Genomic DNA, 17,164 nt, shown 5'->3' on the forward strand with positions numbered 1-17,164 from the left:
CAAGTGCCTCTTTATCCTGAAGTTGCAGCCATGCAGCACCTCTTCATTGACATCCAATTCTTACAGCTACCCTCAGTGCCGTTCCTACCTGAATGCTGTTGCTAATGGAAGGGATCCTATCACTGCATACTGTAGGCCTGTTCTTGCAAGAATACTGGCCTGCAGTGTGCTTTAGTTGGAACCAATTTCCTTACCATTAGAAGTGGTGCTGACACGCAGGCCAGGCCCTCTAAGTGCCTCCTGTCAGTGTAACATGGATGGTTGATATGTATGCAGATTGTCATATATGTATCTTGCAACCGGGAATGGGTTTGCCTGATACCCCTTCTGTATTTGCGAGCCTAAATCCACTGGGGCCTCCATGAGAAGACCTCTTTGGAAAGCAAAGCTGTGCCACATACAACACACCATCACTAAGCTTGAGGCCTTAGCTGGACTGTATTGCAGAGCACCCCTGGACTGATCCAGGTACCTGAATCGTGCCTTCAGAATGACAGCAGTGTGCTCTATGACTTTGCTAACAGCTTTATAGTAGCACTGACGTCCTGGGAAAGCACACAGGTGTCATGGACCATGACGATAGAGGGTAGCCCTGATCTCTCAGCAGCTACCAACACTCTTGCCTTTCTGGTGGAGAGTGGGCTGGAATACTGCCTTAAATGAAGTTGTTTGAAATATGTTATTATTAATGCTACCAAGGGTTGTTAATCCTTCTTAATAATAACTTCCACAATGATTCAGGCCCGAGTGTGACCAAACATGCAAGCTTTATTATAGACACAAGAACAACGTTCTAATGCGGTTATACCAAACAACAAGTATTTATATAACAACGTTCTAATACAGTTATATTAAATAAACAAGGATCGTACAACCTATCCCGAGGAAGTTTCAAGCTGATCAGGCCTGCTATTGTATGGTGTGTGGGCCTCCGCCGTCCCGAGAAACTGCTATTAACTTTAGTGGGACATCGTTCCAGTTTATATATCTTTCTGAAGCATATTTAAGGAATCTTACAACACCAGGTTATAGTCCAACAGTTTTATTTGAAAATCACAAGCTTTCGGAGTTTACCTCCTTCGACGAAGGAGGTAAACTCCGAAACTCCATATTCTCACAGACGCAAGGCCTACGCTTCGCTTTTCAGCCAAATGTCTGAAGCTTTGCAGGATGGGATACATGACTATGATTTGGTCTAGAAATCATATTTCTTACAGAAGTCATCACAGCAGCTGTCAGGAATGTGAGCATAATGTGGTCATAAACCATTCAGAGTGTGGAATCCTTTCCTGTTGATGTAGGTGATGGGATTAAGGGAGTATGTGCGACCATGTTGCTTCCATCCATGGCTCCTTATACTTTGGGGAATCTTGCACTGGCCTGTGATACTAACACTGGTTGTCCATGAATAACATAATGAAATGAGCAAACAATGCTTCTGTGACTAGTTTGATGCATCTGTACGCAGTTGATTGTCAATTATGTCTCCAGAGGCAACCCGGAATAATCCGCAACAATCCAACCTAGTGGTGACCTTCACAGCCTCTGGCAGTGTGGTCCCAATGTTGGAGGTGGGCTGCAGCTTAGATTGCAGTATGTGGCACAGTTCATTGGTGACTTCTTTTGTGAACCACAGTCTCTGCAACCACTGCTCCTGGGTCAGCTGGTAAAAGCTCCTCAGTCTGCCTCCCTTTGTTCCTCCTCTTTTCTTGATCCAAAAAACACAGAGACAGGAGTGTTCCCAAAGCAAAAAGCCATTGTGGCCTCTTTCGAATAGGGAAGGGGCAGAGCTGGTAAAGATAGATGTTGAAATAATAGTCTGCAGTGAAACACAAAAAAAAATGAAAATGGCTCAGGAGTAAAGGTTTAAGAAGTCTTTTTGCTATACTTGCTGTGCCCCTTTAAATTAACTTTCACCTTTAACATGGCAACACTTGACATCCATTTACATGGGCATGATTAATGGCCAGTGTAAATGAGGCAATAATGACAGAAAATGTGATGCATGGTTTCACCATGGGGTTGATTTTAACCCTGAGCGGGTTTCAGGCAAGTGAAGGGCGGTGAGAGTGTGAAAAGCATTCGCTGTCCTAAGTTTCAAGCCAGGGGTATTTTAACTCCCGGGCCTCATCTACATGCTGCTGGTCAGCTGCCCGACCGAAATGGGCGGAAAGCGGTGGCTGGCTGGTGGGTTTGAGAGGAAGGTCGAGTCTGCCAGCCGATACTGAGGGAAGGCTCGCCAGCAAGCAGGTCATTTCCGGGGATTGTCTTGCGGGAAGGAAGGCGGTGAGTCTAGGGCAGGAGAGGCTTCACCATTCCTTGTGGGGCCCGGAGGACCACTCCTGTTCCTCCTGGCCCCACCAAGGTAAGTATTATACTTACCTTGGAGGGCCACTTCAGTTTGCAGACCAGCCTCAGACTTGTTCAGCCTGGCAGGCAAGCTGAGGCGACTTCCCCGCTTAGGTCCCGGTTGAAATGCAATCGGGAACCTTCTGGTATAATAGGACTCAGATTTGCATAAATCCATGAGGCCCTTGCCTACTTTAGGCGAGGGCTTCATCCACCTGCAGAATCTTGGAGATTAAAATGGGGGAAATGGCCAATTTTCAAGTCGGTAAATGACCTACTCATTTTTAACTGCCCACTCATCCAGGATCCGCCAGGCAAGTAGGGTTAAAATCGACCTCCAGGGTCTTTTGCCGATAGTGTAAAACGGGGGATATTAGATCAGCCATCTGTTATACATTCATCCCGATTTTCATATCCATTGAAGCAGTATAATGGGCCTTTGAATGTGCAAATATGGGGCATTGTGCCTGTTTGATGTCCCCTGCCTGAAATTGGGTTGCCCTGAATGCAGGCGACACCGGGCTGGCTGTGTTCAGGATAACCACATCTATGTGAGGCCTAACCACCGGTCCTTAAAGGGACCTTAGAGGCAGCCACCAAATGGTAAGTTTAAAAAATGTTTTTACCTGAATGTGGCGTGCAAATGGAATTTCTAACAAGAGCTCTTGGCAAGTGAGGCCCCTCATGCATGTGCAAAGTTATTTACACCTCATGGGCTCGATTTTCAAATGGAAGTGTGGGTGCGTTGGGGGTGGGGGGGTGCAGAGCAAAAATCGGGATTTTTCTGGAGCGGGCGGGATTCTCGGCTCCAACCCGCTGAGGAATGTGCACGATCCAGAGTCATCTGGGTGTGTGCGGCGTTCCCGAACCTGGAAGTCCCGCCGGCAATTAAAGCCGGTGGGACGATATTTAAAGAAGCAAATGTACCTCATTGAGGTATTTAAGGTACTTTATTTCTGACATATTTGGTAGTTAAATGATTTTGAACTTACCTGGGCAGCTTTCCCACGGCTTCCGATTCACGCCTGGTGAAACCAAGGGGGAAGGGCCGGATCAGTAAAAAATAAACAAAATAAATTAAATAAAATTACATTTCAGAACATCAAAAATTAAATACACCTAACTTTCCAACGATGTCACCTGCACCCCCCTGCTCCGATGCCTCTTCTCCAATCTCTCGCCCCCGATGTCTCTTCTCCGATCTCTCACCCCCCCCCCCCCGATGTCTCACCCCCTGCGATGTCCAATGTCCCCCCCCCCGATCTTTGTCCACCCCCGTCCGATCTTTGCCCCCTTCCCCCTCCACCCCCTGTCCAATGCCGGATGACATTTCTCTCTCTCTCTCTTTCTCCCCATCCACCTCGGTGTTGCAGCTCCTGTCGGCAGACAGCCTGTCAATCAGGCTGGTTGCCGGGCGCGAAACCTGTAACCAAGATCAATGAGCATCAGCTAAGTTGCGATCGCGCGGGGAAAGGTAAGTTTTTTTTATTCGGTTTTGCCGCGCGCACCTTGACCCTCCCCCCTCTGCCATCCCGCCACCATTACAAAATTGAGGCCCATGTGTCAACTCAAGATGTATGTGCAAGCATATCAACCACCTACTTCAAAAATCACAGCAATAATATGATTGACAGCATAATGGTTAACTGAGCGATGCTGTGGGGCCAGAAAGACACAGCCAGAAAGCACACACAGTAATATAGTAATTGTGACTGGTTAAGAAACAACTAAGATTTTGGAATACTTTGATACCCTTACAATGTACCTCATTAAATTGAACGGCACACAAAGTTCCTGATTTACACAAAGTAACCCAAACAGCAAGATTAATTGCAGATAAAAAGATCAGGAACATTGTGAACCAGAACATTATGAATCTGTTTCAAGCTGCTAGTTCAGCAGTCATAATTTAGTCAAAAGTTGCTCACCATGGGCTTTGGTGGACTGTTACACTGCCTCGTTTAACAGTGAGTTATGCAATTCACCAAGTGGTGAGAAAATTTCCTCCTTACACCTTTGTATTGTTTTGGTGGATCCCTGAGACCTTAAGGTGTGAGCACAAAGTTGACTACTCACACAAGAAGAGGGGGAAGCACTTTTATTTTTCCATACAAAGTTGAGTGCTTAACATTTGACGTAGGTATTCTGCTCCTCTCTCTCTCGTTTTTTTAATTAGGCATGTGAGCCAGCTAACAATGGTTAAAACAACTGCCTTCATTGAGCCTACTCTGGTTGGAGGCATCCCTGGAGGTTTGATCATGTGACATTCTAACTACATGACACCTGACCATGTGACGCCTGATTATGTGACATTCAATCACGTGGCATTTGATCACGTGACTTCTACGAATGTTGTTGTATTTACCGTATAAAGGTTGAGTCCTCTGTAGTTGACTATCTTTGCTCATGGTTTCGCACCAGCAGCTGTTGTGCGACAGGTTCCAAAAACCAGGAGGCCACCCGTGAGCAGGCAAAGAGGGGAAACTGAGGAACCACCCCCATTTCAGAGGCCCCCATCTCAGAGACCCCGCCGATTGCCAAGACCCCCTGATTGCTGAGACCCCCCTGATTGCCGAGACTCCTCGATTCCTGACTCTTCAGCCCTCTCCCGACTCCACTTCACGCAGTTGCTGATCTCTGCGGGTGACGTCACCGAGCCGGAGGCTTTTCCAACAGCAGCCGATGACTGTTAGCCACTAACTAACTAATGGACCCCTGTTCAATCCTCTTTGAATGGGTGAGCTAAAATTTCTTACTTGGAAAATGGCTTTATTATTAGCATTACTTTCACAGAGTTTTTGAACTGAAGGTCTTAATTGTAGATCAACCTTATTTGATTGAGAGTAGTTAGGACGTATCGGTGTTTTTTTCAGTTTCACTTAAATCAGGAAATTGTTGTTCATTCATTTGCTCTACCACTGCATCAGTCAGGCAGTCACGGTAGGTTCCACTCTGCTGATGTTCAGAGCTCTCCATTTTTACGTTTACCCAAACTCTGGAATTCAGGAACTCAGACAGTTATTGCTGTTCATGAGGACCTTAGGTAATTCAGTGAATAAGCAATAAATAGGAAAATGGGCGGTACAGTGTATCCTTTGGTATTACAGTCTGGATTGTAGGATTCTACAGCCCAGGAAAAGGCCATTCGACTTGTTCCCAGGCCACTTCCTTGGCATGCCTTAGACATTATTCTATTTACAGTGTCTGTAAGGTAGCTCCATGGTATGCTCCTCACATATTTACCAAACAATACTGTATAAATTTATCAGATACACAAGATAATGTTTTTCATTGATCTGTTTGGCAGCGAGGGTTGGGCTGCTCAACTAGGGCCTTCGTCCTTCTAAATTAATTTGGATGGCTCCTACAAAGTGCTAAGGATTCCTGAATGAAGAAGAAAGAAAGATGGAAGCATCTTCTTAATTGTTTGAATGAGGCGTCTTTTGCATGCCAAAATTCTTCCAGGACTTGGTTTGTTCTGGGTTGGTTTATAACTTTAGGGACAAGTTGGCGGAGATTAGCTTCAGGTCAAAAATAAACTGATGTCATTGTGCAAGTTCCCAGACTTTATACAGGAGGAAAAAGTCATCTGTCCAACTTAGTAGTTGACTTTCCTAAAACCAATCAAACTTGACCAAGTTCCTGTGGTAAAAAGGATGTCTATCACTTGACGAATGAAGATATTGATTTTTAAATTTAGAATATTTTTTTTTGGCAGCATCAGATTATGTCAATGGTGCAAGTTTGACACATTAAACAGCAGGCCTCCTGTGTTGTTGCTCATGGCAAGTGAGCTATTATATAACAATAGAAGAGTGTTATCAACAAAGTGTGACAGGTAAAGCATGACGGTTAGAGGTGTCATGAATGAAATGGGGAGGTATGAAAGGAATGTGATAGAGGAAGTAAATGTGACAATCGCAGGAAGTGTGTGCCATACGCAAGGGGGTCAAAACTCTATGGATGAACAAGCCACTGACACCACCATAGTATCTGTGGCAGGGGAAGGTTCCCTAATCTGAATATAGTTGGTGGGCACCCGTGCCACTATGGGTGTTCTTTTGGGTGCCCACCATTCCAGGGAGGCCGCAAAATGCATTGCAGGCTGGCCGCTTATGGGGAGTTCTGCTGAAATTGGTCACCGATGAGTGGGGCAGGTGTTGGGCCTGGCCTGCTCAGGGACCTTCAGTGAAGTTGGTGGCTGCCAATGAAAGGTAAGTTTAAAACTTATTTTTTAAAAAAACATTCTTGTGGAGCCAGGAGGAGTAGGAGTGCTCCTCTCATTTAATAGGAATTGCGTTTGCCTCCTCCCTCACCCTCCCACCTCTCCTGGGATGTACCTGAGGGCCATTGCCAGCGAGGCAGGCGGCCCGATATTCATGTCTTCGCTTGGGCGAGCTGCCGGTGGAGGCACAACCAGCTTGTGCCGAGTATGTCGATGAGGCTCGAGGAACAATTTTCATCGATCCTCGGGCCGTTCGGTTCGGGTGAGTGCTGGTGGCGCAGTGCTGAGTCCGAGCCTGAAACGGGTCCAGACCAAAATCTGCCCCAAGGTTTTTAATAAGATATAGACAGGTAGATTCCTAAATAGATGAAGGATTAGCAGAGAAATCCAGCAAGATAATATACAAGCATATTCAGACTGAATATGGAGATTCAATGTACAGATTTTGGAAGTGCTCTGAAGGTTTTGTGGGAAAATGCATCACCCAGTGTGTTGTTCAGCTATACAGCCCATGAAGGTTCTAGGTTCAATCCTCAGACTGTTGCAGGGCCAGGGAAACTAGGGTATGTTATAATGCGTGTTCCCTCCGAACAACTTTGTCATATTTACAGCAAAAAGGCAATTTCCACAAGCTCCCCTATAAGCTGAAACTTGTTCTTTCCGCATGCTGTGAATGGGATACCCTCCATTCATTAGTCCCTTCTGGAACACATGTCACTTGTGTACCTACTTTGGGGATTTGTTCTGTGGATGTGATAGCTCTGCCATGTGTTTCTTGATCACTGACATTACCACTGTCCAGCCCTTGATCTACCTCAGTCTGTACCTCAGGAACCTCATCAAAAAAGTCATGAGCGTCGGAGGCACAAGGTGCCTCGTTTACTTCTATCAACTGAGCAGAGTCCGAGATTTTAATTCCAATTAATCATGAGGAATGAACCTTAACAGTTTGATTGCCATGTTGGACAATTGCTGTCTTACCATCACGGCCTATTACCTTACCAGGGCCTTTCCATTCCCTATGACCCTCTCTTTTATAGTATACCAAATCTCCTGAATTGAACTCTGTCTCAGATGGTCTAATACGATGCCTCAGTGCTCTATGAATTTTCTCTGATACCTCAGCCTTGATAAAAGCCTTTCTCCCTGCATGCATAGCATTTAAATGCTCAGAAAAAATGGCACTATTTGTAGTACCTTCTAGAGCAGGAGGATCATCACAAAGAGCAAAAGGTAATTTGGGATTGTGCCCATAGACTAGTTGGTAAGGACTGTATCCTCCAACCATCTGAAGAGAATTCTTTGCATGAACTGTTCATGCTAGGGTAGTTGACAATTTATATCCCTGTGGGATCAACCAAAATTTTATGCACCATTCTATCAATCACAGCATGATTCCTTTCACAAAGACCATTGCTAAAAGGGCTCTCAGCTGCCGTATTCATGAAAATTATATTCATATTCTCACACATATCTCTGAACTCCACGTTAGTGAATTCACCTCCTTTATCGGTCAAAAACTTTGCTGGTGTCCCAAGTCCAGTCCCTATCCATTTTTCCATAATTTTATCTAGAATAACCACCTTCTCCTTACTATATATTCATATAGAAATACTAAATCTCGTAGCCAGGTCAATAAAATGTAAGATAAAAACATTTCTGTCTTTGTCCCATACCTTTAGATCCATGGCAACTACCTCATTAAAGTCACGTGCTAATGGAACATTTACAATAGAACGTGAGGGTATCCGCCTATACTTCTTACAGATTTCACAGTTCTTACTAATCTCTTCTATGAGCCTTGTATATTCCTCATCAACTACCCCTGCATCTTTTAGCAGGATCTTTAAACGTTGGCCGGTAGGATGGGCAGATTGTCTATGTAGCTTTAAGACAATTTTTTTTTCTCACTTATCCTCATCGCCTGACACCATTAATATTTGCCTAACACGCTGATGAGAAACATTAGGTTTTATTAAGGGGATACAATAATGCCCTGACTGGGTAAACTGCAAATCAACCGATTTCCTAAAAATGATTGCCTCATCGTGTTCCATGTCAAGTTTCATTTTTGCCTTTTTCATGGAAGGTTTACCCAAAAGCATAGGTATCTCACTAGAGACTACATCCGTACTGACAAAATGGCTTACTCCAGCTATCTTACACGGAGTTACCACTCTCTTGAGTGACCTCAAGGTATTGTCATCTCCAAACCTAAAATATATAGAACCTTTATATTCCTTAACCTTGCATCGATCTGTCACAGCAGTAGTCCTCATTTGTTCCATGAAAGCTGAAGGGAATGATTGTTTCCCCAGGAATTTTTTTTAAGGCAGCAGACATTTGATCCAACAGAGTCTCCTTTTCCGAGAACTGGACGCCAGTTAGGACCAGTTGCCTGTCCATATGAGACACCTTAGCACAATCTAATAATTTAAACGCTAGTACAAATCCAGGGATTTCCAATTTGAACTTTGTCATTCCATTCAGCTTTCATGGAACAAATGAGGCCTATTGCTGTGAGAAAAGAATAGAGGATTTGATGGTTACCAGGTTTCATAATATTTCAGATATTAAACGTAGACACCAGACCAAGATTCAAATTTTGTACAATTTGTTAAAGTCCATGATATACTATTTCACTAAATGGCTGTTCGTTTTCCGAAATCTATTAAATGCTAACCAGGCCTCATAGGCACTTTACAGGTCATCTCTCTTATAGATTTGATCCAGAAGTTCTTTAGGCAGGTAAAACCTTCATCAGTATCCAAAAGATCTGCATCCATCTCAGAAAATACCTTACTTCTGATGTTACTTCATTCGGGAAGCGACAACACTAAGGCCATGCCTTGTTTTCCCTTTGGCAGATTAGTAACCTGTGTTGTACCTCGACGATTTAAACTTGCTTTCTGCCATTTTCCACAATGGCCACTAGGCTTTCAAGTTTTGTTTTAAATCCAAAAAAATCACAGTTTCCACCCTTCACCTTTAGGCAACCATTCTCTGCTACCATGTTAAAATTGGATAGCCATGTGGTGAAGGATAGAATACCAGAGCCTGGTCTTTAGTTGTTTCCAAGCCTTTATTCAGATAGATTCCCCTTACACGTGCAACACACCATAGATAAGCTCTCCTATAAAAAGGATACAGGAGAGTGCAAATTGATACCCACCTCCTGAATACAATTAACACTCATTGATATAAATGATACAATTAACAGGGGGTTGGGGGTCATCAGGGGGTCGGGGTCGAGAGTCATCGAGGTCATAGGGGGGTTGGGGTCGGGAGTCATAGGGGTGACGAGGATCATCGGGATGCTCAGTCATCGGGGGGCTCAGACATTGGGGGGTTGGAGGTTCAGTCATTGGGGGCTTAGTCATTGGGGGGCTCAGTCATCGGGGGTCATCAGAGTGCTCAGTCAATGGGGGACTGGATCATCAGGCAGCTGGGTGATCAGGAGACTCAGTCATCGGGGGGCTCAGTTCCAGGGGTGGGGGGGTTGGGGGGGTCAGTCATCAAGGATCATCGGGGGGGCCAGTCATTGGGGGGTGGTGGTGTGTGTCAGCTTCACCTCTGACTTCTGAGCGGTTCGAATCGCTCCCACTCCCTGGGTTCTAGACCTTGGACTTATTTGGGGGTTGTGACAAAGTGCAGCAGCCAACCGGTTTTGGTGCAAGAAACTTCGATCTTTATTCAAGAGAGAAAATACAACACAACAATCTTAACACTCTAATAAAATGGAGAACACTTCGGTACACACGAGGGAAATTACAGTAGGAAGATACCTCACCCTTCCCAATCCCACTTTGCTAGCTAAGTTGGACTCTAAAGGATCAGAGATAATGCTCACCAAACGAATCCTTGACAGTAATTCACCCAGAGGTAAGTCAGGAATAGATTGTAGAGTGGAAACTTTGCGGATCTTCGGTTTTCTCCCGAGTTGGTTTTCTTTGGTCATGGTGGCCCAATATTACCCGGTTGGTTGGTGACAATATTCGGTTGGTTGATTGGAAAACTGCTAATGTAACACCCTTATTTAAAAAGGGTAGTAGGCAGAAGGCTGGAAATTATAGACCAGTTAGCCTAACATCTGTGGTGGGTAAAATTTTGGAGTCTATTATTAAGGAGACAGTAGCGGAACATTTGGATAAACATAATTTAATAGGACAAAGTCAGCATGGCTTTACGAAGGGGAAGTCATGTCTGACAAATTTGCTTGAGTTCTTTGAGGATATAACGTACAGGGTGGATAAAGGGGAACCAGTGGATGTAGTGTATTTAGACTTCCAGAAGGCATTCGACAAGGTGCCACATAAAAGATTATTGCTCAAGATAAAGAATCACTGGATTGGAGGTAATATTCTGGCATGGGTGGAGGATTGGTTATCTGACAGGAAGCAGAGAGTTGGGATAAATGGTACATTCTCGGACTGGCAACCAGTAGCCAGTGGTGTTCCGCAGGGGTCGGTGCTGGGTCCCCAACTCTTTACAATCTATATTAACGATTTGGAGGAGGGGACCGAGTGTAACATATCAAAGTTTGCAGATGATACAAAGATGGGAGGGAAAGTAGAGAGTGAGGAGGACATAAAAAACCTACAGGGGGATATAGACAGGCTGGGTGAGTGGGCGGAGATTTGGCAGATGCAATACAATATTGGAAAATGTGAGGTTATGCACTTTGGCAGGAAAAATCGGAGAGCAAGTTATTATCTTAATGGCAAGAAACTGGAAAGTACTGCAGTACAAAGGGATCTGGGGGTCCTAGTGCAAGAAAATCAAAAGGTTAGTATGCAGGTGCAGCAGGTGATCAAGAAGGCCAACGGAATGTTGGCTTTTATTGCTAGGGGGATAGAACATAAAAACAGGGAGGTATTGCTGCAGTTATATAAGGTATTGGTGAGACCGCACCTGGAATACTGCATGCAGTTTTGGTCTCCATACTTAAGAAAAGACATACTTGCTCTCGAGGCAATACAAAGAAGGTTCACTCGGTTAATCCCGGGGATGAGGGGGCGGACATATGAGGAGAGGTTGAGTAGATTGGGACTCTACTCATTGGAGTTCAGAAGAATGAGAGGCGATCTTATTGAAACATATAAGATTGTGAAGGGGCTTGATCGGGTGGATGCGGTAAGGATGTTCCCAAGGATGGGTGAAACTAGAACGAGGGGGCATAATCTTAGAATAAGGGGCTGCTCTTTCAAAACTGAGATGAGGAGAAACTTCTTCACTCAGAGGGTAGAAGTAAAGGGAATTAGGGGTTACGGGGAGCGGGCAGGAAATTGGACATGAATTTAGATTTGAGGTTAGGATCAGATCAGCCATGATCTTATTGAATGGCGGAGCAGGCTCGAGGGGCCGATTGGCCTACTCCTGCTCCTATTTCTTATGTTCTTATGGTTGTTTCGTAAGGCCCTTGTTGCCGCGAGGTGTCTGTTGGTCACTGGGGCTGTTGCTCTGGTTTCTTCTTGTGTGTCAGTCTGCTTCTAGAGCTGCTGACCTTCTCTGTTGAACTGCTTTCCTGTTGCCCCCTCGCCTTGTTGAACTGTCGTCTCCCGAGCTGTCGAACCCCTGGCTGAACTGAACTGCTTTGCCCTTGCAGGTCTGGCTGACCGGTTCTCTCACGTAGGGTTCGTTGGTTTCAATGGAAGCTGCTCTCCTTCCAGAGACAGGCAGAACAAGAGAAGCAGAACACCAGAGCCAGAGAGAGAGAGAGAGAGAGGTTTCGAGTTTCCACTTCTATATCCCTCTCTTACAATGGTCTTCGTCACTTAATAAAAAAGCACTTCATGTCTGTTTAAACAGTTCTTACAAAGTCCTTAAGAATCTTTGATGGCTTTTGATGGTCCCTCATCATGTTTTTTTTTTATTCGTTCACGGGATGTGGGCGTCGCTGGCAAGGCCGGCATTTATTGCCCATCCCTAATTGCCCTCGAGAAGGTGGTGGTGAGCCGCCTTCTTGAACCGCTGCAGTCCGTGTGGTGACGGTTCTCCCACAGTGCTGTTAGGAAGGGAGTTCCAGGATTTTGACCCAGCGACAATGAAGGAATGGCGATATATTTCCAAGTCGGGATGGTGTGTGACTTGGAGGGGAACGTGCAGGTGGTGTTGTTCCCATGCGCCTGCTGCCCTTGTCCTTCTAGGTGGTAGAGGTCGCGGGTTTGGGAGGTGCTGTCGAAGAAGCCTTGGCGAGTTGCTGCAGTGCATCCTGTGGATGGTACACACTGCAGCCACAGTGCGCCGGTGGTGAAGGGAGTGAATGTTTAGGGTGGTGGATGGGGTGCCAATCAAGCGGGCTGCTTTATCTTGGATGGTGTCGAGCTTCTTGAGTGTTGTTGGAGCTGCACTCATCCAGGCAAGTGGAGAGTATTCCATCACACTCCTGACTTGTGCCTTGTAGATGGTGGAAAGGCTTTGGGGAGTCAGGAGGTGAGTCACTCGCCGCAGAATACCCAGCCTCTGACCTGCTCTCGTAGCCACAGTATTTATATGGCTGGTCAATGGTGACCCCCAGGATGTTGATGGTGGGGGATTCGGCGATGGTAATGCCGTTGAATGTCAAGGGGAGGTGGTTAGACTCTCTCTTGTTGGAGATGGTCATTGCCTGGCACTTATCTGGCGCGAATGTTACTTGCCACTTATCAGCCCAAGCTGGATGTTGTCCAGGTCTTGCTGCTTGCAGGCTTGGACTGCTTCATTATCTGAGGGGTTGCGAATGGAACTGAACACTGTGCAGTCATCAGCGAACATCCCCATTTCTGACCTTATGATGGAGGGAAGGTCATTGATGAAGCAGCTGAAGATGGTTGGGCCTAGGACACTGCCCTGAGGAACTCCTGCATCAATGCCCTGGGGCTGAGATGATTGGCCTCCAACAACCACTACCATCTTCCTTTGTGCTAGGTATGACTCCAGCCACTGGAGAGTTTTCCCCCTGATTCCCATTGACTTCAATTTTACTAGGGCTCCTTGGTGCCACACTCGGTCAAATGCTGCCTTGATGTCAAGGGCAGTCACTCTCACCTCACCTCTGGAATTCAGCTCTTTTGTCCATGTTTGGACTAAGGCTGTAATGAGGTCTGGAGCCGAGTGGTCCTGGCGGAACCCAAACTGAGCATCGGTGAGCAGGTTATTGGTGAGTAAGTGCCGCTTGATAGCACTGTCGACGACACCTTCCATCACTTTGCTGATGATTGAGAGTAGACTGATGGGGCGGTAATTGGCCGGATTGGATTTGTCCTGCTTTTTGTGGACAGGACATACCTGGGCAATTTTCCACATTGTCGGGTGGATGCCAGTGTTGTAGCTGTACTGGAACAGCTTGGCCTTGAGGCGCAGCTAGTTCTGGAGCACAAGTCTTCAGCACTACAGCTGGGATGTTGTCGGGGCCCATAGCCTTTGCTGTATCCAGTGCACTCAGCCGTTTCTTGATATCACGTGGAGTGAATCGAATTGGCCGAAGACTGGCTTCCGTGATGGTGGGGATATCGGGAGGAGGCTGAGATGGATTATCCACTTGGCACTTCTGGCTGAAGATGGTTGCAAACGCTTCAGCCTTGTCTTTTGCACTCACGTGCTGGACTCCGCCATCATTGAGAATGGGGATGTTTGCAGAGCCTCCTCCTCCCGTTAGTTGTTTAATTGTCCACCACCATTCACGACTGGATGTGGCAGGACTGCAGAGCTTTGATCTGATCCGTTGGTTGTGGAATCGCTTAGCTCTGTCTATAGCATGTTGCTTCCGCTGTTTAGCATGCATGTAATCCTGAGTTGTAGCTTCACCAGGTTGGCACCTCATTTTTCGGTACGCCTGGTGCTGCTCCTGGCATGCTCTTCTACACTCCTCATTGAACCAGGGTTGATCCCCTGGCTTGTTGGTAATGGTAGAGTGAGGAATATGCCGGGCCATGAGGTTACAGATTGTGCTGGAATACAATTCTGCTGCTGCTGATGGCCCACAGCGCCTCATGGATGCCCAGTTTTGAGCTGCTAGATCTGTTCTGAATCTATCCCATTTAGCACGGTGGTAGTGCCACACAACACGTTGGATGGTGTCCTCAGTGCGAAGACGGGATTTCATCTCCACGAGGACTGTGCGGTGGTCACTCCTACCAATACTGTCATGGACAGATGCATTTGCGACAGGTAGATTGGTGAGGACGAGGTCAAGTAAGTTTTTCCCTCGTGTTGGTTCGCTCACCACCTGCCGCAGGCCCAGTCTGGCAGCTATGTCCTTCAGGACTCGGCCAGCTCGGTCAGTAGTGGTGCTACCGAGCCACTCTTGGTGATGGACATTGAAGTCCCCCACCCAGAGTACATTTTGTGCCCTTGCTGCCCTCAGTGCTTCCTCCAAGTGGTGATCAACATGGAGGAGGACTGATTCATCAGCTGAGGGAGGACAGTAGGTGGTAATCAGCAGGAGGTTTCCTTGCCCATGTTTGACCTGATGCCATGAGATTTCATGGGGTCCAGAGTCAATGTTGAGGACTCCCAGGGCCACTCCCTCCTGACTGTATATCACTGTACCGCCACCTCTGGTGGGTCTGTCCTGCCGGTGGGACAGGACATACCCAGAGATGTTGCAATTGCTTCTCCCGATGGGTCATTGTTTTAATTCCGATTTGCTGATCACCTGGTATACAGGCTTCCTTTTGTATCCAACATCCTAGGTGTTGATCGGTTTTGCTTTAAAACAAAGACATGGCCCCACCATGTCTGGAGCAGTTGCCTCTTTCAATGACCTACTGCCTTTCGAATTAGTGCTGAGTGTTGACCACCTGCTGTAGGTTTTGCATTAAAACAGGGACATGTCTGAAGCAGTAATTCTCCCACATTCCACTGTGTGTGTTGTTGATTCGTCTGGTGACCTCTCACCTATCTTTCCATCTTAGGATTTTAGTCAATGGCCAAAGTTTTCCATACTCAGTAAAAAGGTGAATTCCCAGAATTCTTACAGTCGCCCCTATGAGGAAGCGAGTCCCTTAAAGGACGTGGATTCCTCGAAAAGTACTTTTCCCTGGTTGATGCTTCCTGGTGCGGCGCGTGTGTGAGTCGGCCCAATATTTCATCACCCTGAAATGGTTAGAAAAGAGTCCAAAGTCCTTTTCTTTAGGGTTTTTCTCTGAGTTCTGGGGGATCTGTGAATTTTGAGAATCTTATGCCAGTCATTGGGGGGTCGGGGCCGGGGGTCAACGTGGCGGTCATAGATCGTGGGGGGGGGGGTGTCGTAGATCATGGGTGGGGGTCCGCTGCAGATAGGCTTGTCGGGCCTGGGGAAAACACTCCTGCTCCTCCAGGCCCACAAGCTGTGCTCTAAAGGCACTTACCTGCTGTTTCGGGCCTTCTCGCCTCCTCTGACATGGCGTGAAGCAGAAGGCCCAGGAATCCCGGCCCCAAGGGATTAAAAACAAAAAATCTGTTAAAATGGAGGCCCGCAGCCTCCATGAAAGCTTTCACTGACTGACCCACCCCCTGAGAGCGGGTTGGTCGCCCGCCCATTATCTCGCCTCCATTAAAACCGGAACTGGGCGGGTTGGAGGCGGGTTTTAGATTTTAAAAATGTTTCCTGACCTCCCCTGGCCCCAACCCACCCTTTATTCCGAGTTAAAATCATGTCCCAAGTGTCTAAGCAGTAGTTAACAGTACAGAACAAGAATTATATTACCCATCCTGTTCTGGGTAGAGACCGTGTATGCTTTTCGCTTCCTCTCGCTCCTACTTCCGTTCTCTTCTCTACTTCTCTGAATTGATTCGGAGTTGCCTCCTTATACCCTGAACAGTCGCGATCTCTTTGTTCTCTCACACCCACTTCCTTCCCCCGTTTCTTTGGTTCATGATGAACGTTGTAGAACACCACCCCAGTACACACGACACTGACTAATAAAACATCTTTGTTGACAGCTTCCTGTCTCAGCATGTTTCCCTTCATGACCCACAAGATCTGATAACAGGATATGCTTCAGCACTATTTCCAGAGAGTTTCCCTAATTCTGAGGAGCATGTGCTTTACAGACCCATTCAGGATAGTCTGTTTAGATTTTAAAAATGTTTACTGACCTCCCCCGGCCCCAACCCACCCTTTTCTCCGAGTTAAAATCATGTCCCAAGTGTCTAAGCAGTAGTTAACAGTTTACCTGTGGTCTCGATGCTGGACCTCAGACACTCATGTTTAGGGGATTTTTCTTTATCACTGTTAACCCCTCGCTATCGTTGCACACAGCATTTTGGTCAAAGAGCAGTATATTTTACAGGAAAGCAGTTCCAACAGAAGTTTTAGCTATTTCATTCTTTTGAGTCTAACTCTTCTAAGTTTCCTCGAAACAATATTTCCTTACACCGCTGCCAGAATTTTGTCCCGTAGAAGTTCGATGCTGATATCTTTTCAGTTCTTGTGTACCTGTCAGTGCTTTTAAACAATAAACAACCTAAGGGTTCAGACATTAGAGATAAGGAACAAAAAAACAATTGCAGGTACAGGAAATCTGAAACAAAGCAGAAAATGCTGGAAGCACTCAGGGCTCGATTTTAAAACAGAGGTCTGGGTGCTTTGGGGGCGGACAGAAAATCATGTTTTTGAGGAGCGGGCAG

General features: G+C 46.3%; 1 long non-coding RNA gene across 1 annotated transcript; it reads right to left on the bottom strand.

The window, feature by feature from the left end:
* Positions 1 to 745: 745 nt before the first annotated feature.
* LOC137326977 (uncharacterized) lies at positions 746 to 3,386 on the bottom strand. Its single transcript, XR_010964317.1, has 2 exons — positions 3,342 to 3,386; positions 746 to 1,819 (listed from the first exon to the last, which is right to left on the bottom strand). It is a non-coding gene; the product is annotated as an uncharacterized lncRNA (long non-coding RNA).
* Between the last annotated feature and the right edge of the window lie 13,778 nt (positions 3,387 to 17,164).

This window comes from Heptranchias perlo, chromosome 11 (genome assembly GCF_035084215.1).
Source record: "Heptranchias perlo isolate sHepPer1 chromosome 11, sHepPer1.hap1, whole genome shotgun sequence".
Lineage (NCBI taxonomy): Eukaryota > Metazoa > Chordata > Chondrichthyes > Hexanchiformes > Hexanchidae > Heptranchias > Heptranchias perlo.